This window comes from Petaurus breviceps, unplaced genomic scaffold, assembly GCF_028583685.1.
Source record: "Petaurus breviceps papuanus isolate PSGF00001 unplaced genomic scaffold, PetGlider_PUasm1.0 128, whole genome shotgun sequence".
NCBI classification, from domain to species: domain Eukaryota; kingdom Metazoa; phylum Chordata; class Mammalia; order Diprotodontia; family Petauridae; genus Petaurus; species Petaurus breviceps.
This window is the reverse complement of record NW_027185664.1, coordinates 2,822,890-2,844,456: the sequence shown is the minus strand read 5'-3', so window position 1 is coordinate 2,844,456 and position 21,567 is coordinate 2,822,890. Positions and strand designations below refer to the sequence as shown.

The 21,567-nt window shown below is 38.9% G+C and overlaps 1 protein-coding gene and 1 long non-coding RNA gene across 4 annotated transcripts in view; both read right to left on the bottom strand.

Moving 5' to 3' along the window:
- LOC138171490 (PDZ domain-containing protein 2-like) overlaps nucleotides 1-21,567 on the bottom strand; it is a 539,177-nt gene that overhangs the window by 265,867 nt on the left and 251,743 nt on the right. The window lies entirely within an intron of this gene.
- The window catches only part of LOC138171518 (uncharacterized), a 579,386-nt gene that overhangs the window by 319,657 nt on the left and 238,162 nt on the right, over nucleotides 1-21,567 (bottom strand). The window lies entirely within an intron of this gene.

Here is a 21,567-nt window from a genome sequence, read left to right as displayed (position 1 = left end):
TGATGAACTCTGAATTTCCTTTATCTAATCACAATTTATTTCCATTCCACTTAGCCCTCTGCCTTGCAACCCCAAACCCTGTTCTCCATCCACACCATTACCTCTACCCCTCAGTTCTCTCCCAGGCCATGAGACCTACACTAGCTACACTCTCCTCCTTCCCCCATCTTGACCCCTTAGTAAACCATTTCAAGAGTATATTGTCCTTTTCTCTTCGGTCCCTTGCCCTCTCACCACCAATATTGTCCTGCTAGGCCTCAGCCTCAGATCACTCGTACCTCCTGCTACCTTTGCCTCTACATATGTGCTGCTGAACAAAAGTGGAGAAAATCATGAAAATGTGTTGCCTGGCAGTACTACATATTTGTTCCATAACCTTAACAGGGCCCTCATCACTACAGGGCAACCCTTTAAAGCCTTCCTAATTAACTCACCATTGCACTCACCACAGCAGCTCTTTTCATTCCACCTCAAACCTTCCACAGCTGCTGCTCTCCTCATCCGGACTCAGCTGAGAATCTTGCCTCACATTTTACTGAAAAATAATTGAAGCCAGTCATCAAGAGTTCCCTCTTTTCTCCTCTTCTCACATCACCTGGATGCCTTCTGCCTCTATATCTTCCACTCCTGACTCACATGAAGAGATGTTCCTTCTCCTTGCCAAAGCAAACACAAGTGATTGGTCTCAAACATCCTGTCTTTTCCAGCAGACTGCTCTCCACTCTCTCATTGATCTTCAGTCTCTCCTTGTCTACTGGCTGGTTCCCTGTCTACAAACATGCCCATCTCTCCCCATTCTTAAAAAACCCTCCCATGATCCACACATTCCTGATAAATATCACTCCCTTTCTCTCCAGCCTTTCGTGGCTTAACTTCTTGAGAAGGCCATCTACAATAGATACCACCACTTCCTTTCCTCTCACTCTCTTAACTCGACAGTCTGGCTTCTGACCTCATCATTCCACTGACACTATTCCTTCCAAAGTTACCAATGGTTTCTTAACTGACCAATTCAATAGACTTTGTTTTTTAGCCCTTCTTGACCTCTCTATGGTCTCTGACCCTCTCAACAGCCCTCTTTCTCCTTTATATTCTCTTCTCTCTAGGTTTTTGGGACACTACTCTGTCCCGGTTCTCTTCCTACCTGTTTGTTCCTTTTCAGGCTCTTTTGCTGGAACATCATTCAGGTTATGCCCACTAACAACTGGTGGCCCCCAAAGCTTTAGCAAAGGTCCTCTTCTCCTTGCCCTCTATACATTTTCACTTGACTTTATCAGCTCCCTTGAATTCACTTATCTCTAACCTGATGATTCTCAAATCTATTTACCTAGCTCTAACATTTCTGCTAAGCTTCAACCTTACATCTCCACCTGTCTTTTAGATATCTCAAATTGGATGTCCCACAATCTTAAATTCAACATATTCAACACGTAACTCATTTTCTTTCTCCCTCAGCGCTCCCCCTTTCCAAACTTCCATATATTGATTGTTGAGGGCACCACCATCCTTCTAGCCCCCCAAATTCACAACCTAGATGTTATCCTTGACATCTCTCACCCAGTCTTCAAAATCCAATCAACTGCCAAGGCCGGTCAATTTGATCTTTATAACATTGCATAAGCTCCCCTCTCTCCTGACACAACCACCACCATGGTGCAGGTCCTCTCATCTCACAACTGGACTATTGTAACAGCTTACTATTTGTTCTGACTGCCACAAGTCTCGCTCCAATCCAGGACTTCCTCCACTCAGTCGTCAGTGACCTTCCTAAAGTTCAAGTCCAATCATGTCACCCTTTTAAGAAGTAAACTCTAGTGGCCTCCTATCACCTCTTTGGTCTTCAAAGCTCTTCATAACCTGCTTCTCCCTACCTCTCCATTCTTCTTACACCTTATACCCCTTCCCCTCACTCCCCCCAAAACATACAGATACTCTGCCATATAGTGACACTGGACCGCTTGCTGTTCCTCGAGACACTTCATCTCCAAATTCCAGGCATTTTCAGGGCCTGTCATCTGTGCATGGAATAATTTCCTTCTTCATATCAATCTTCTAGCATCCCTGGCTTCCCTTAAGTCCCACCTAAATTCTCACATTCTACAGGAAACCTTTCCCAATGCCTCTTAATTCTTGTTTCTTCCTCTGTTTATTTTTCCCCAATTTACCCTGTAAATTGTTTGTACACAGTCCCAATTTAGTTGTGAATTCCTTGAGAGCAAGACTTTTATTTTTCTTTCTTCTTATCCCCAGTGCTTAGGCACAGGGCCTGGAATATAGTAGGTGCTTAATAAATGTTCATTGGCTGACTGACTTTACAGATGATCTTATTCAGCTTCCTTATTTTTCAAATGAGGAAAACTGAATCCCACAGAAGTTAAGAGCCTGGCCCAGGATCACACAGGTATCCACAGGGGCAGAATTTGAACCCCGGCCATCTGATTCCCAAGCCAGTTTTCTTTCCTCTGCGTGAAACTTTTCCTGATCCTCCCATCTTCTGGTGCCCTGTCTTCCAGAGTACTCTGTATTTAACCATTTTGCTTACATTTCATATTGATTTGTTGTTGTTGTTGAGTCATGTCCAACTTTTGGTGACCCCATGGATCACAGCATACCAGGCCTTTCTACCCTTACTATCTCCCAAAGTCAATCCAAACGCATAATTTTTGTTTCCATGACACTATGTATTTTTATATGTACTTTGTTTCCTCTGTTAGCACGTAAGCCTCTTGCAAGCAAGGATTGTTTCAGTCTTATAACTTATGTTCCCAGTGCCTGGCATGGTGGCTAGAACATAGCAGGCACTAATAAATATTGATTGATTGATATTTTTCCAACACACCACTGCTGCTTAGACAAGATTACCTTTGGTTACAACCACCCTTATCAACAGATGCTCTGGTCCTGCCAGCTAGTCAGTCAATGCGCTCATCTCTACATGTGGCCAGGTTCAAGTGTGAAGGGCTAGATGGAAAAGGTCCCAGCAGCAGAACAGAGCTTTCTGGGAAATGTAGATGAGGATGGGTAAGGACAAAGAGCCAACATTTGCTCTTTGCTAGTGGGAAAAATTAACAAAGTTAAACTAAAAAAAAAGCCTTTCCTAGCTTTAATACTCATTATTATAGCTGCAAATAAAAGATTTTTAAGGTGGGAGTAGAGGGGAGGGAATAGATGAGAAAAAAAGACCCAGGAAATAAGAGTCATCTTCCTGAAGGAGATATTTTTATTTCATCAGTGAGGAAAGCTGGGGGCTAAGTCGAAAATTTTCCCTTGAGAATCTAAACGGAATTTAAACTTCTGCCCCTGACTTAGCTAAATAAGACTCTATCACCCACAAATCTCGACAAAGAAAAGTCTTGAATGAGCTAAAAATGGCTTGGGGGGGGGGGGAGAAGTGGAGGAAGCTTTGGGCAGCCAGCCAAGTAAACAGACCTAGGGTTTAATGAGGTAATGATCTCTTGAAAGTCTTTTTGTTTGCTTAAAGCCTTAAAGTTCTCCCTTTGTGGCTAGCTGGCCATTCCCGCTTTCTGAGGGGAGTCAAAGGGTCGCTCAGGGAAAGGCGAGGCAAATGTAAGGACACTTGCAGATTCCACTAGCTTCCTCCAAACCACACTTTCAGACCACGCTAAAGACCAGGTTGAGACGAAGTCAGGCCCAGTGCTGTCTCCTCCACATCCCCCTGCCAAAGACAGGAGGCAAGAATTACTGTTTTCAGATTGCCCCAGCAATCATCCTACCTCATGCTGGCTCCTAACCCAGCCCTGTGTAACACAGATGCAGCCAGAGAGGATTTAGTTCAGAGATTGGGAGCAAAGGCTAGGAAGATAAAAGAAAAAAAATTTCCAAAACTTCACAAATATTTTTTCCCAGGAACTTAAGATCATTATTTTGAACTGTGTCAAACTCATGATCTTTATTTAATACACATATAACGTCACCACACCACCATCTCAAGGCAAACATGCTGATTTCCAGTCAGGTCCAGAGAGCTGTCAGTCTACATCAGGGGTGGGGAACCTATGGCCTTTAAAGATTGCACTTGAGGATCTAGAAGGTCACATGTGGCCTCAAGGCCACAGGTTCCCCACCCCTAATCTACATTATTTACATCTAGGTATGGCTCTTCCAGTCAATAAGCCATTTAAGAGAACTGCTGACATTTACCAGGGAACACCAGTGGTATACTGTTCCTATCACCAGGTAGCTTTCTAACTGGGCTCTCTGAGAAGCTCTAAATTACATGTAGATGTAATAGATGCATAAGAACCACCCGTCATGACTTCTTAGCCCAAGGGGCAAGAGATCACTGGACCATCAATATAGACCTGGAGGGTGTCATGGAGGTTAATTTAATTCAACCCTCTCATTTTAGAGATGGGGAAAACTGAGATCCTCAGCAACAGTCACAATTTCAAACTGACTTCTTTTTGAAGGGGTGGGGTAGGGGATAAGCGACTTGTTCAGAGTCCCACCACACATAAGTGTCTGAGGCCAGATTTGAACTCAGGTCCTCCTGACTCCACAGCCAGTCCTCTATCCACTGTGCCACCTGGCTGCCCCTCAAGCTGACCTTTGATGGAAGCTAGGGATATTAAGCAAGTAAGAGTCCTTAGAGAATTTTCCATTTTCATTTTGCAACAGCTACCTATAACCTACGAGCACCCATAACCCACATTCTAGAGTTTTACACAATTTCCAGTCAGAGCCAAAGCAAACATCAAGTTCCCTTCAGGATGACATCACCCTGCCAAAAATAAATAAATAAAAGAAGACGAAGAAGAAAAATCCTTCTGGACAAAATTCATCAATTATTGTTTTCTTTCTGGGGAGTTTTCAAGTCTTAACTTCAAAATCCCAAGTCAAGACCCTAGAAATTGTTCTGTGAGAGGACTCTCCCCATTTAAGGTGCTTCCTGATCCTGTCACTTGGATGGCAAAAGAGCATAGGCAAGAACAAGAACTCTAGAGCTGCTTAGTCATAAAAGACTAGAAGTTCTGGCCTTTTCCTCATTTTCAGAAGAGGAAAGAAACCCCATAGAAAGAGATTAAGTGCTTGGCCTAATATCTCACGGGTATATTAAGTAATAAAGTCAGGATTGGAACCCAGGTCCTCTGACCCTAAATCCAGTATTCTCCCTTAATACACTCAATTGCCTGTCTGGATGGCATACATTGTTATTAGAAATAAAAATGAAAATTAACTCTCTGTAGGGACTTTGGCACTAGGGGGTAATTTTGTAAACTTTGGACTTCATGGAACTTGGATCTAGCCCGTTCCACTGGATGTCTCTGAACAGGATACTTACAGCTGAACATGTTAGCAATTAGACTGTGCGCTCCTTGAAGGCAGGAACTATTTTTTGCCTTTTTTTGTATTCCCAGTGCTTAGCACAGTGCCTGGCACACAGCAGGCACATAATAAATGTTTATTTGTTGATTGGTTAGGAGTTTTCGGCTAATTAAACTGGCCCTATGTCAGAGGAGGATATGTATCTTTGAACTAATGTGTGAATATGGTTTTAAAATTTTAACACTTTGTCAAAGTTATGCCAACACAGATTGTGTAATTACAACAATTAAGCTTTTGGCACTTTGAAGCTGCATGTTATAGATAGAGAGCTGGCCTTAGAGCCAGGAAGAACTGAGTTCCAATCACACCTCTAACACACACTAGCTGTATAAGCCTGGGCAAGTCACTTAAACTCTTAACACCTTTCTAAGCAACTTTCTAACACTGTAAGTTGCAAAGAGGATCCTGACCTGCATTGGTACAGGGAGTGTCCTCACATAGGAATTCCATATGAAATGAAATCACAGCTGAAGCTGGACCTTAAGTGACAGGCAAACATTACCTCCCCTCCCTCCCTTCCTTGCAGAGATGAGGGACTATGGATGTGGAACACTGTATATAAAGCCAAATTTGGAAGATTCATTGGTTTGTTTTATTGAACTGAAATTCTCTACTTCTTGAAACAAAATTAATTTAAATGGATTTTCATTTGAAAAGGAAAATATACAGCACTGATGAGGGAAAATGGTTGCAAAAACAAATAGTAATGTGACCATTTGTATTTTTTTGTAGGATAAGCACAATATATAGTAAGACCTACATGTCACATGTAAACTCTTTTGACTTTAGCTTAAAGAACTCCAGACTCATTCTTATCCTTACACCTCCATCCCCATCTCATTTCCTCAAGAGGTACGGCAAACTGCCAGGACCTGGAAAAGTTAAAGGACTCTGAAGAAACTCCGACATTTTCATATGCAACAATAATAAAAAAAGACTTCTTCCAGAATTAAGAAATATCACTCAAGAGAAGTACTCCAAAAGGGAACAAAATGAAATAATAGACTGATAACTAGAGATTAAGAGATAAATTAGCAACAGCTCAAGAGAAAGAGGAAGTAGAAATAGAGTTAATTGCTCTGTATCCTTCTTGGCTACAACAATGAGGGAGATGGGACCGTGGCTGCCAACAGCTCTGATAAAAACTAGGATTATCCTGATTGGTGCCATTTATCTCAAGGTCTTGATGTATCCCTAGGTTCCACGGTTAGGAAGCTGGGACCATGGTTTCCTTCTCTCTCTTCCTCTTCCTCTCCCTCTCCCTTTCCCCAGCTATCACTCAGGAGGCCAGAGAAGAGCCAGAGACACTCTGTCTGTTTCATTTCCTTTAGGCCAGGAGTACCTCCTCACTAAATAAAAAGGCTGGGGTCAAGGGGGTGTCCCAGCAGGCCCCTCTTCCCCTCAAGCCTTGTTTGATTTTTAAGGGAGATGATTAAATACACCAGGGGACACTTAATGCCTACAACACAGAATCCAGATGTTAAACAAATCATTTCTTTATGGTTCAGGGTCTGCCCCTAAGTGTTTCTTTTAATTAATATTCAAGCTATGACATTTAAGTGGCTTTATTTAATATACAGCTTCATATAATGTAATAAGCAGTGGACTGAAAGTCTGTAGTCCTGTGTTCTGGTCAAGGCCAACTAATAATCATGACAATGATGATGGTAATCATATTCCAATAGTGGGGGTGGCTACATGCATACATCCATACTGGTCCATACTCTGCCTTCATGAGGACAAAAAACAGATCCCTCACACCTTCTCATCCTGTACAATTCTACATTTAAATTTATATGGTGCTCTAAGGTTTACAAAACACTTTCTTCACAACAGCTCTGTGAGATAGGTAATTCAATTCAACAAGCTTGAACAGGGCCAGCCATTGTGCTCCATGGTGTCCCCTCCATTTGGGGACACAAAAACAGAATCTCAAGAGTCCTACCCTTCAAGGAGAATACATTCTATTAGGGAGAAACAGCAGATACCCAAACACTACTGCCTTCATTTCATTTTTTAAAGTTTTATTGATGCTTTTTTGTTTGACATCAGTCATTTCCATAGATACCATTCCAATGAAATCCTCTGTTGCAACAAGGAAAAAAATTAAGCAAAACTAATTGATATTGCAACTGTGTCAGAGAATATGCAACATTTTTCATCCATAGACCCTCACTTTTCAAATGAGAGGAAGAAGATAGGTTTGATTATCTGTTTTTCAGTATTGGAGATGGTTTTAGTTTACATAACTGCTGTACATTGTTTTCTTGGTTCTGCATCAGTTCACACAAGTCTTTTCAGGTGTCTCTGAATTCCTCATTTGCTTTCTTTCAAAAATATTATTCCATTACATTCACAAGCTACAATTTGTTCTTCCTTTACTCAATCGATAGAGACCACAGAAAGTCCTGCTATGAATACATTTTTATTCTTCATTTTATAGATAAATAATAGCTAATAATTGTGCGTGAGAACTTAAACTCATGTCTTCTGATCCCAGACCCAGTAATGTTCCCATACTGCCACACCTCCACATACTCTAGAGTTTACACTGTCATAGCAATATTCTTACATTGAAGTACCACACTTTGTTTAGCCATTTCCCAACCAATCTACTTTGTTTTCTAGGTCATCACTATTACAAAAAGAGCTACTATAAATATTTGGGTGTAAAAGAGAAATGTGTTTATATTCTTAATCTCCTTGAGCAGCAATACACCTAGAAGTACAATCTAGGTCAAAAGATAAGGGCATTTTAGTGTCTTTGTATAATCCCAAATTGCTTTTCAGAATGATTGGACAGCTCCATTAAAGGTATAAAGTGTGCTTAGTCTTTTCACAACCACTCCAACACTATTTCCATGTTCTGCCACCTTTGTCATTTGACTAGGTGTGAGGTAAAACTTAGAGTCATTTTGATTTGTACTTCTCTCATTAATGATCTGGTGAAATTTCTCATATAGTTGTTAATAGTTTGCAATTCTTTTGACATTTTTTGTTCTTATCCTTTGACCACTTAATCACTGAGGAATTGTTTTTGGTTTTATATACTGATGTTATTTCCCTATATATCTTTACTCAGACCCCTGTTACAAATATTTGATGCAAATATTTTCCCTCAATAGATTGCTTCCTTTCTTTATTCTCATTCCATTAACTTTGTTTTGCAAAATAATTTACTTTCATATAATCAAAGTCATCTATTTCTTCTTTTGTGATTATCTCAATCTTTTGTATGCTTAAGAATCTGCCTCCTACACATAGCTGTAAAGGTCTGGTTCTTTTATATTTTTAATGGTCTGATCTTTGTTATTCAGGTCACATATCTATTTTAAGCTTTCTGTGGCATATGTTATGAGAATTTATCTAACCCTAATTTATCCAATTGCTTCCCAATTTTCCCAGAAATTCTTGTCAGAGAGCTCTTTCTTGGGCAGTTTTTGACTTCCAATTTATTAAACACCAAGATGTTGAGTTCAATTGTTTTTGATTCTTCCTTATCTAGCTAGAGTTTCCTCCTCTACATCATCTATGATTTCCTTGTATCATCTATATTTCCTTATCTGTATTATCTATATTTTTAAAATTTATTTTTAGTTTTCAACATTCACTTCCACAAAATTTTGTTACAAATTTTCTTCCTGTCTTTCCCCTACCTTCCACTACAAGATAGTGAGCCTACTGAGTACCCCTTCCCCCAATCTGCTCTCTCTTATATCCTTCCCCATACCACCTCTAACTTTCTAGTAGGGCAAGATGGATTTCTATACCCTAGTGCCTGTATATCTTATTTCCCAGTTGCATGTAAAATACAATTTTTTTAACATTTGTTTTTAAAACTTTGATTTCCAGATTCTTTTCCTTCTTCCCTCCCCACCCACCCCCACTAGGAAGACAAGCAATTCAATACAAGTTGTACATGTGTAGTTATGCAAAACATTTCCATTGTAGTTATATTGTGAAAGACTAACTATATTTCCCTCAATCCTATCGCCTCCCATTTATTCTATTTTCTACTTTGATCCTGTCACTTTTCAAACATATGTGCTTCTAACTACCCTCTCGCCCAATCTGCTCTTCCTTCTATCATCCCCCTTCTCATCCCCTTCCTCCCTAATTGAGTTTATATGTTATTCCTTCCTTATGCCAAATTCAATGAGAGTAAGAGTGACCCATTCCCTTTCACCTTCCTGCTCTTCCCCTCCATTTTAACACTTTTCTCTTGCCTCTTTTATATGAGATAATTTACCCTTTTCTATCTCTCCTTTTCTCCTTCTCTCATTGTATTCCTCTCACACCTCTTAATTTTATTTATTATTATTATTATTATTATGCTTTTTGGAGGGGGAAAGGCAGGGCATTTGGGGTTAAGGACTTGCCCAAGGTGACACAGCTAGTTTTCTGTGTGTGTTAAGTGTCTGAGACTGGATTTGAAATCAGGTCCCTCCTGACTCCAGGGCTGGTGCACTATTCACTGCACCACCTAGCTGCCCTTAATTTTATTTTTTAGATATCATCCTTTCATATTCAACTCATCCTGTGCCCTCTGACTATGTATACATGTACACACTTATACACATACTCACATATGCACTTATACACACATACACCCTCCTATAAATACATATATATGTATGTGTACAAATATATATATATATACATATATATTCCCTTTAACTATCCTCATAATGAGAAAAGTCTCATGAGTTACAATTATCATTTTTCCATGTAGGAATGTAAATAGTTCAACTTTAATAAGTTCCTTATGATTTCTTTTTCCTGCTTACCTTCTCACCCTTCTCTTGCTTATTGTATTTGAAAGTCAAACTTTCTGTTCAGCTCTGGTTTTTCATCCAGAATACTCTATTTCATTGAATGATCATATTTTCCTCTGAAGCATTATTCTCAGTTTTGCTGGGTAGGTGATTCTTGGTTTTAGTGCTAGCTCATTTGACCTCCATAATATCATATTCCAAGCCCTTCAACCTCTTAGAGTAGAAGCTGCTAGATCTTGTGTTATCCTGATTGTGTTTCCACAATACTCAAATTGTTTCTTCCTGACTGCTTGCAGTATTTTCTCCTTGACCTGAGGACTCTGGAATTTGGCTATGATATACCTAGGAGTTTTCTTTTGGGGATCTTTTTCAGGAGGCGATCAGGGAATTCTTTCAATTTCTATTTTGCCCTCTGGTTCTAGAATATAAGGGCAATTTTCCCTGAGAATTTCTTGAAGGATGATTTCTAGGCTCTTTTTTTGATCAGGCAGTCCAATAATTTTTAAATTATCTCTCCCGGATCTATTTTCCAGGTCAGTAATTTTTCCAATGAGATATTTAATATTTTGTTCATTTGTTTGGATCTGTTTTATAATATGTTGATTTCTCATAAAGTCATTAGTTTCCATTTCCTCCAATCTAATTTTGAAGGAATTATTCTCTTCAATGAGTTTTTGAAATTCCTTTTCCATCTGGGCAATTCAACTTTTTAAGGCATTCTTCTCCTCATTAGTTTTTTGGGCCTCTTTTGCCATTTGAGTTAGTCTATTTTGGGTTTTTTTTGGAGGGAAATTGGTTAAGTGACTTGCTCAAGGTCATACAGCTAGTAAGTGTTAAGTGTCTGAGGCCAGATTTGACCTCAGGCTCTCCTGACTTCAGGACTGGTGCTCTGTTCACTGAGCCCCCCCAGTTTATTTTTAAGGTGTTATTTTCTTCAGTATTTTGGGGGTCTCCATTAGGAGGCTGTTGACTCCCTTTTCATGATTTTCTTGTATCATTCTCATTTCTCTTCCCAATTTTTCCTCCACTTCTCTTATCTGATTTTTTAAATCCTTCTTGAGCTCCTCCATGGCCTGTAACCAATTCATATTTTTCTTGGAAGCTTTTGATACAGAAGTTTTGACTTTGTTGACTTACTCTGGTTCCATGTTTTGATCCTTTTGGCCACCAAAAAAGGATTCTGTGGTCTGATTGAGCTTCCTCTGCTTGCTCATCTTGCCAGCCAATTACTTGACTTTTGAGTTCTTTGCCACAGTAGGACTCTGCTTCCAGAGTGGAGAGAGCTATGTCCCAAATCGCTGGGGGTTTTGCAAATGTTGTCAGAGGTCCTAGGAAGTTGCCCTCTCTACAGACACCCCAAACTGTGGCACACTGCCACACACCCCAGGACCACCACCCAAGACCACGATCCAGATCCAAGAAGGTCAAAGCCAGAGTGATTATCCTCTGAATGGTTGCTTGGTCCCCCTATCATCTACAGGCCAGGAGCTCTGGAGGCAGCCACACAGTCACCATGCCTCTGCCACCTCTTACCCCAGGGGCAGGGGCCGGACCACACTGTTCTGTCACTTTTCCAACAGAGCTCCCCACTGACTTTTTACTTTCTCTTTGGCATTTATGGGTTGAGAAGTCTGGAAGCTGCCACAGCTGCTGGTGATTCACCTTCCTGAAGTCTGCTCCAGCTGGTCTGTGCCTCTGGTCAGGGCCACCCTGGGTCTGGTTACAAGCAGTTCATGTGGGACTGCACTTGGCTCCCAGTCTGGTGTGATAGACCCTTCCTGTTAGGCTGCCAGGTTGTCTTCAGGGGGAGATTTGTTTCTCTCTGTCCATTTGTGGGTTCTGTAGCTCTAAAATTTATTTAGAGTCATATTTAACAGGTATTGGAGGCAGTTGGAGCAAGAGCTGAGCTGAGTTCCTGTTTTTACTCTGCCATCTTGAACCTATCCCATCTATATTTTATAAATAAGATATCTTATATCTTCCTTATCTATATTTTCTAAAAACTCCTATGTCTATTCTATTTATCTACTTTAAAATTTTTAAACCAGTACTAAATAGTTATAATTACAGATATAGAATATAATTTGAGTCCGGATGTGTTTTTACTCCTTAATTTTTACCCTTTTCATTATTTTCCTTGAAATTCTAGATCTTGTTCCTTCAAATGAATTTTATTGTTTTTCTAGCTCTGTAAATTATCCCCTTGATCGTTGATATAACATTAAATCTGTAAATTAATTTGGATAGTGTGATAATTTTTATGATACTGGCTTGCCCCAAACATGAACATTAAATATCTCTTCCATTCTATAAATAAGTCTTTATTTCTTTCAGGAGCATCCTGCAATTGTGTCTATATAGGTCGTGTGTGTGTGTGTGTGTGTGTGTGTGTGTGTGTGTTTATCTGTTTACTCCTCAACACTTTGATGCGTAGTTTCTGTTGCAGCCACTTTAAAGCTAAGGTCACTAGTGAAGTCCCAATTACCAAAGCCAGTGAAATCTCCCTAGTTGTTCTACTCCTGTGCCTTTCCATGTCCTTTGATACCATGACCATCCCCCTTATTGGATGTATACAGTTGTTTGCATGTTGTCTCCCTAATTAGAATACAGTTGACTTTTGTGGGTTTGCTTTGTATCTTTCTAATTTATTAAAGCTGTTAACTGTGTCAATTAGTTTCTGTGTTGATTCTCTAGAACTTTCTGAGTAAACCATCACGTCACTAGCAAATGGGGATAATTATGTTTCCTTTGTGCTCATTTTTATGATTTTAATTTCTTTCTTTTGTCTTACTGCTATTGCTATAATTTCTAGAACTATGTTAAATAATGACAGGGAAAAGGACATCATTGCTTTACTCTTGTCACTATTGGGAAAGCTCCTAGTATTTCTTGTTAGCTTTTCGGTTTAGGTATATACTTTTAAAAGATCTAAAAAAATCCTATGTCTATGTTTTATAGGGTTTTTAGCATAAATGTATTTTGTTATAGGCATTTTATGCATCTACTGATATAATCATGTGGTTGGGATGTTTTTGTTCCTAATAGTAATTCCTTATATTAATTGTTTCCTAACACTGAAATATCCTTACATCTCTGGTATTAATTCAACTTCATCACAATGAATTATTTTTCACATAATGATTGTTGTAGACTTTTTGCCAGGATTTTGTTAAAATTTTGAATCAATATTTACTAATGATATTCGTCTAGAGTTCTTTTTTTTTTGCTTTATTCTTCCCTAGTTCAGGCATTAGGATATTTTTTCTCATAAAAGAGGTTTGACAGAATGTGAGACCATATTCTTGCAAACTTAAAATCTTCAACACAAGAACAATTCCACCCCCTAAAAGCTCAGCACTGATTGAGACCGAAGAAAGCAGAGAACATGGGACACAACAGATTACTTTGCTTGTTCACGAGATCTTTCTCTGTGGTTATCTTGCAACACAACAAAAAATTATAATCTAGCAATTTTTAAGAGAATAAAAAGGCACAATTCTCCAACAGCCAAATATTAAAAGAATTTCAAGAGAAAATGGTCTGAAAGGAAAACCACTGCCCTTCCAAATCTGTTTCTCATCTGTCCAAGGATTTATTGGGTTTTGCAGCAAATTAATCAATTGCTTGGAGAAGAGAAAAAAAAAACCATAGCTCAAATTTAAATACTTGTTGCTAACAATCTTGCAGTGTTATATAAGTCTAACTTAATGTAGTTGGGTAGCCTTACAAACTGCACACTAAATGGCAACTTTAGTACATTAAGAGAAGCAAGGGAGAATTTTGGCAAAATACATAAATCAGTTTAAAAAATAAACAAAGTAATTCACAAAAGGTTGGGAGAGAAGGAAAGAAATGCCACATTATAATTACTACTGCTGGGCCCTCCCTGCTCCCTTTTGGAGAGTTGAAGGTCAAACTCAGACTCAGAGGATCAGAGTAGCTGCTCTAGGGTTAATCTACGGGACCTCTCTCATCCCTTCTCAGAAGTCCTTCCTGAGTATCTCTGTGTTCTTATTAAGTTCAGAGAAGGGAGAGATCATTTCCAGTTGGGAGGTATTGGAAAGATTACATGAAGGGGATGGTATTTGAGATAGGCTTTAAATGGATAGGATTCTGACTGGTAGGGAAGGGGGGATTCCCTATAGAGAATACTGTGACAAAAGTACGTTGGTGAGAAAATATTAGTTACATTCAAACTAGAACAAAGAGTCCAACGAGTACATCTATCCTGCTAGAATTTGTGGGCTATGTGAAGGAGAATCCAGGAGATATAGCCAGCATAGATGACTGAGATCCAACCAAGATCTCTGAGGTCAACTTTAATTGTTTGGGTGTCTTGTCCTATAGTCTATCTTCTTGTTTTCATACTCGATTCCTTTGCCATGGCGGTCAAGCTTTGATGTTTAATAGTGGGTGACCTCATCCAGGGTCATCAGAACAACATGTGTATGTCTGTGTGTTTGTGTGTATGTATGTATACATGTATATATGTGTGTGTTATATATGTGTGTGTGTATGTATTATGTGTCTATGTAGGTTGGTGAATGCTTAGTTGAAATTCTGAAAGGGGAAATATATATATATACACATATGTATCTTAGAAATTACATATGTACACATACAAATATGTCCACGTATATATGTGAATATAGATATTATCTATAAGCATATGTCTATATAAAAATATATATGCATATAGATAGTTATAAATTTATTTGAAATTTTGGGTTGAAAAGTGAACTATAATGGTAGGTTAGAATCAGATTGAGAAAAGTTCTGAAAAACAGCTAAAAAGACCAGACTTAAACTCTACAGCAAGGAGTTACTTGGTATATTACACTATTCAACTGCTAAATCTTTTTTTTTTTTTTTTGCTTTTTGGACAGAAATGCAGGGCAACTGGGGTTAAATGACTTGCCCAAGGTAACACGGCTAGTAAGTGTTAAGTGTCTGAGGCTGGATTTGAACTCAGATCCTCTCAACTCCAGGGTTGGTGCTCTATTCACTGCGCCACCTAGCTGCTCCTCAACTGCTAATTCTTTAAAAAATAAGACAGCAAACTGTAGTTCTACTAATTTGTCCAATAGAATGCCAAAAAAATGTGTGACAAAACCAAGACATTATACTGCGTTACACTGTTTCTATATTAATCACAGGTCAGAGTTCTTAGCAGTCACATTACTTATCCCAATTAGGAAAGCATTCTCAAACATTATCTCCTCCCTTCCCACTACTCAAAACCAACTAGGGTCTGGAAACCAGGAATGCAAAATAAGGTTGTCACAGTCTGATGTTGAGGAGTAGACAAATAGGAAAAATATGCAATGTTTGGCTCTTTCCATTCTCAATGCTTTAAAAAAAAAAAAGGTTCTTCTGTATCAACTGTTTGATCTTCCCTATTATAAAAACAAAACCAAAACCAAGGAAATAACAAAAGCCTATCCTTGATCTTGCTACTTTTTTATAGAAATGTCCTACATTTCTTCTCCTTTTCACTACTAAATTTTTAGAAAGATTGGTCTACACTCACTTCTTTATGTTTATATAACACTCAACACTTTGACATCTAGTTTCTGTTCCGGCCACTTTAAACCCAAAGTCACTAGTGATCTTCCAATTACCAAAGCCAGTGAAATCTTCTGAGTTCTTCCTCTCCTGGGCCTCTCTGCATCCTTTAATACCAGGACTGTCCCCTCACTGGATGTTCAGAGTTGCTTGCATGTTGCCTCCCTAATTAGAACATGAGTGCCTCAAAGGTAGGGACAGAGTATCTGCCATTTTTTGTATCACCAGCGCTTATAAACCAGTTCCTGGCCCATAATAAGTACCTAATGAATGCTTACTGACTGAACAAATGACTTTCATAACACTGCTCTCTTCTGTTTCTTCTCCTGCTTCTCTGATTATTATTTCACTAGGTCATATTCCCTCTTTCCCATAAAAATGGATCTCCCCAAATCTCTCTTCTTGGCCTTTTTGTTGCAGTGGACAGAGCACTTGGTTTGGAATCAAGACAATCTGAGTTCAAATCTGGCCTGAGACACTTACTAGCTGTATGACTCAGGGCAAGTCACTTAACATCTGTTTGTCTCCATTTCCTCAACTGTAAAATAGAGACAAGCATAGCCCCTACCTCACAGGGCTGTTACAAGAACTAAGACTATTCGTAAAAGTGCTGAACATAGCGCCTAGAACATAGCAAATGCTATTTAAATGCTTCTTCCCTTCCCTTCCTTTCTCTGGTCTCTCCATAACCTCTTCTCTTGGGGATCATATTTGTTTCACGGGCCCAAAGATTACTGGATCACTGGATCAAAGGTTTAGAGTTGAAAGGGAACTCAGAAATCAAGCCTGATCTCCTCACTTTAAGATAAGGAAAATGAGGCCCAGAGAGGCTAGGTTGGTTACTGGCCCAGGGTTACTAGACAGGACCTAAAACCAGACCTTCCTGCCTCTAAGTTCAGTCCCCTATTCATTACATCATGCTGCCTTTCATGGCTTCAGGGATCACTTCTATATCAATAGCTGCCCATTCCAAACTTTTTTCTTTCTGCTGATGCCACCACCATCTTCCTAGGGACCCAGATTCAAAACTCAGTATGATCTTTGATTCCTCCTTTTCTTTCCTTCACTACACCTGACCACTTGTCAAGCACTAATCATTCTGTCTTGGCAATCTTTATTTTCTCTGTACCTTCTCCACTCTTACTCCTACCTCCTTACTCCTCACCTACTTTTTACTCCCTAGTAAAGTCATATCCCTTCCCTCTCTCCCACACACATGCCCTCTGCCCACTGAATAATTCAACTGGTCTCTTTTCCTCGAGGCTTTCCCTTTTCTAATACATCCTTCACATATATGCACAAGTAACCTTCCAAATAATGCATAGGTTATCCCAATGTACAAAATGTCCAGTTGCTCCTCACTGCCTACAGAATTAATCATCAACTCCTTAGCCTATTATTTAAGGCACACTTGCCACATGGTTCCAACCTTTCCTTCTATGCTGATTTTACTATCCCCACAACTGTTACCCAAACTTAGTCTAGAATGTATCTTGGGGTAAGGGAGGGGAAGCTGTAGGCCATTCCCCTAGCCAGGAACATACTCCCTCCTCAGATCTACGTGTTAAAATCCTTTTCTTCTACCACGGCCCATCTCAGATGTTATCTCCCCCATAAGCCTTCTCCTAGCTGAACAAGATCTCCGCTGACTCATAATTAGACTTTGCATAGTCCATTACTTTACCCTTACCACTATATGAAGTAACCTATATTTATCTATGTACATTTCCTATTCCCCTATTATATGCTTAATTCTGTGGATTTTCATCTTTGTATTTTCCATCTAGGCATAGTGCCTAGACAACAGAAGGTGTTTAATATTCGATGAATTGAAAAACGGACTGAGTTGCCTTTCAGTCAATGCTTCTTTTCAAACTTTCTAGGGTCCTAAATAGAACAGTTCATTTGTTGTTCCCATACCTGAAGTGATCTGTGGATATTTTCTTTAACAGTACATACTACAACATTCAATGGCTTTTAATCCCATGTGATTCTATTTATTTTTCTTTTGAGGAAAAAAATATTTTATCCTATTAAGACAATGATTGAAACTGAGGACACATTTCAAGCTGACTTCTGGCATAGGAATTTCTTTTCTAAGTTTTTTAAAAATTTAATTACTTTTTGTTATATTTTAAGTTTCTGTCTCCTTCCTTCCCTCCCCATCCCACACTTAGAGAAGGTCACTATTTGACACAGATGTGTGTGTGAGTGTGTGTGTGTGTGTGTGTATGTAAAACCATACTATGCATACTTCTATTTATTGGTTCTTTTTTTGGAGGTAGGTAGCATCTTCCTTCATAGGTCCTTTCGTAGTTGACTAGAGTATTTTTAATATTCAGAATAACTCAGTCATTCAGTTATTCTTTGAATAATATTGTTGTTACTGTACACAACATTCTCTTGGTTCTACTCATTTCACTTTCCATTATTTTCTGCAAGTCTTCCCATGTTTTTTTCTAAAATCAACCTGCTCATCATTTTTTATAACACAGTAGTATTGCATCACAATCATATAACACAACTTGTTTAGTCATTCCCCAATTGATGGGTATCCCCTCAATTTCCAGTTCTTTGCCACCACAAAGAGAGCTGCTATAAAAATTTAGAAGATAAAGTTTCTTTCCCTCTTTCCTTGATCAACCTTGAGAAACAGAACTAACAGTGGTATATCTGGGTCAAAGGGTACACACAGTTTTATAACTCTTTGGACATAATTCCAGGTTGCTCTCCAAAATGGTTAGATCAGTTCATAGTCCCATCAACAGTGTATTACTGTCCCAATTTTTCCACACCCCCGCCAACATTTGTCTTTTTCCCTTTGTACCATCTTAGCCAATCTGATAGGTATGAGATGATATCTCAAAGTTGTTTTAATATAGGTAGGAATTTCTGAATACAGACCCAGATATGTATAATCCTCTCTGTTCCTATCTAGGGCAATCCCTAATTTTTCCCTAATTAGCAGGTCTTTATCATAGTCATACCTTGCTTTCAGGGACAGATGGAAAATTGGCTCCATTGTTTTCAAACAACAATGAGCAATTATACTGAGAAAACCAATGGAGCAATGGAATTGATCCTGTATTAGATCTCAGAAACAACACTTTTCTGCTATTAAAAGTATCTTCATTTCTAAAATCTATCATCTTGGCTGCTTACCTCTGCCCAACAACCTCAAAGAGGTCAAAATTTGTGCACAGAAGGACTGCTCTCTGACTGCTAATAGTGGTTTCTTCAATAACTCTCTCAGCTCTTACTACGATCTAGGGTGCAAGTCTTCCAAGCATCAGTTTCATTCCAAGGTTTTTTGATATCCTGTGGCCAATGCTTTGTTTATGGAGCCTAGTAAAATACGCAGCCTATCACTCCTGTCTACCTTCAGCAACAGGCATTGGTAGGCTGTGTGTATGCATTAAAAGCCCATTCTGATTTTTCAGAGTCTTCTTTAGCAAATCCATGAGATTCTGTTTCTCTAAAATCTCCACCCTTTCATGGAATGGCAGGATTTTTAGAATGTGTCGGAATTGTCAACATACCAGAAGACTAAATTTGTCAAAAGAGGAAAAAGCAGAAAGAGCCCAATAATCCAAACAATGCCGAGGATCCAGAAATGGCTCCCAGCCTCATGCTTGGAAGGTCCCTTCAACCCAACACAAGGATCTAATTCCAGGCTGGGCATGAGGGACCAGGAGGCAGTGAAAACGAATGCCAAGCGTCTAGAGGATTTTTCACAGACTCATTCCATTTCAGGGGCTCTATCCTCTGCCAATACAAAGTTCACAACCTCAAGAAGGAGGTAGAACTTAGCTATTTATGGCCAAGAACAAAAATGAGAGAGAAAGAGGAGAAAAAGGGGAAGGTAGAAAAAGGGTGATGGCATAGAGAAGGAGGAAGGAGCTTACAGACCCTAATGCTCTTGACTTAGCATCCATCTCATTACTAAGGCAGCTCTGACTTCAAGTATTTTGAAGGTGAAGAAAATGCCAGCTCAGGTCATTTATATGAACTTGATTTCTCCTTCTGGAAAAGAAAAGGGGCTCTAGGAGAACGAGAGATAAAGGAATAGTATAAAGCTTAGAAGCACAGAGGACAAAGACCAAAGAATCACACAGACTATCAGAGTTTTGTTTTCTGTAAGGGGAAATATCTCAACATAATTAGGCTAGTTATCTACAGAGTTACTCCATTTTTAACTTGATGCTGATGTAAATGAGGGTAAGGACAGGTTATATTGCAGACCATTAAATATGAATGGATGGGATCTTATTAAAAAACAAACCTGAATCCTACTACTGGAAATCTACCCCAAGGTCACCAAAGACATAAACTAAGGTCCAGGATACAACCAAAATTATCATAGTACTGCTCTTTATGGTAACAGAATTGGAAACCAAGTGGATATCTTTCATAGGGAAACAGCAGAAAAAATCTCTGATTTATTAAGATAGCAAAACTCAATAGTAAGAAATAATTTAAATGAGGAATTCAAAGAAATGTAGGATTTGTACAGACTGATGCAGAATGAAATAAGCAAAATCAAGAGGGCAACTTAAACAACATCTGCAACAATATAAAAGGAAAGATCACTACAAAGGAGACAAACTGAATAATTTCCAAAAAGGAATGGTAATACCAGGAAATAGGTAATGACACAGACCTCCTCTTTCAGGGCAAACAATTAGGTACCATTAGGACAGAATGGCATATACACTGTCAGATGCCCTCACTATATTGGACAGTTTTGCAGAATTGAAGTCTGGTTTTGTTTCTGCCATGACAGAAAGTTCACTCTGAATTTCAGGGCAAAATTTCAACTTGGAGTGGGGAAGGAGAGTATTTTCTGGGAGAAAATGGGTAAGACCTACATAGCATTAGAAGACATGGGAGGGTTTCCATCTGAGCCAGTAGTGGATATACTCGCATAAATGAGAGGACATGGGGTTGGAGTGAAGACTGTGATGTCAAAAGCAAAAGGTATCAATAAAATGTATTTTTAAATACAATGAGGGAAAATATAATAAGAATAATAAATATATAAATAAAATAATAAATGATGGGAATAAATATATAATAAGAATAAATATATGAGGGAATAATCATAATTGTAAAAGCAAGTCACATCTAATCTTAAAAACAAACCACTGAGCTATTCTTTAGAATCCCCCAAACCACACACCAAAAAGACTTGAGAAGACTCAAAATTAAATGCTTGGCTGCTTGATAAAAATCATAGTTACAAACCTAAGACAGAAATCCACCTTTCCATCATCATGTCTCGAGTTATTAAATCTTGTGTTTACTCTACTTGGCTGTCTGTGCTTGTATAACTTACAATTGTACCACTGGAATGGACAAAGAATGTGATCTGGCCCAGGCCCACCACTTCAGGGAACAATTACCATTTTATATGTGGGTATTGATGTGAATGCCCTAAAGAAAATTATAATAGAAGTTCTGGAGGGTCAGATTTTGATCTGTAGATTGTTGCAAATTAGGGTATTGGCTAATGAAGCCCTTAAGGGGGTGTACACAGAAATCTGTATAGAGAATTCAGAACACGACTGCTGCCCTCCCATTCACAAATATAGCCACTGTGACAGTGATTAATTGCAGCAAGCAAGCTACTGACAAAACTGTGTTGGGATGTATAAAGAAATTTCAACTTGCCCTATCCAATAAGGTTGTTAACTGTTAGTTAAAATCCAGGGGAAGGCAAAGGAGAGCATCAAGTACAAATGAAAGTTTCATTATTGGTCTAGTTTTTCCCCATAGGTTTTTCTCCTGGGACTAGCCTGGTATTAAATAAATATCAATTAAGTACCTACTATGTGCCAGGCAGTGAGCCTAGCACCAGGAATACAAATACAAAGAATGAAAC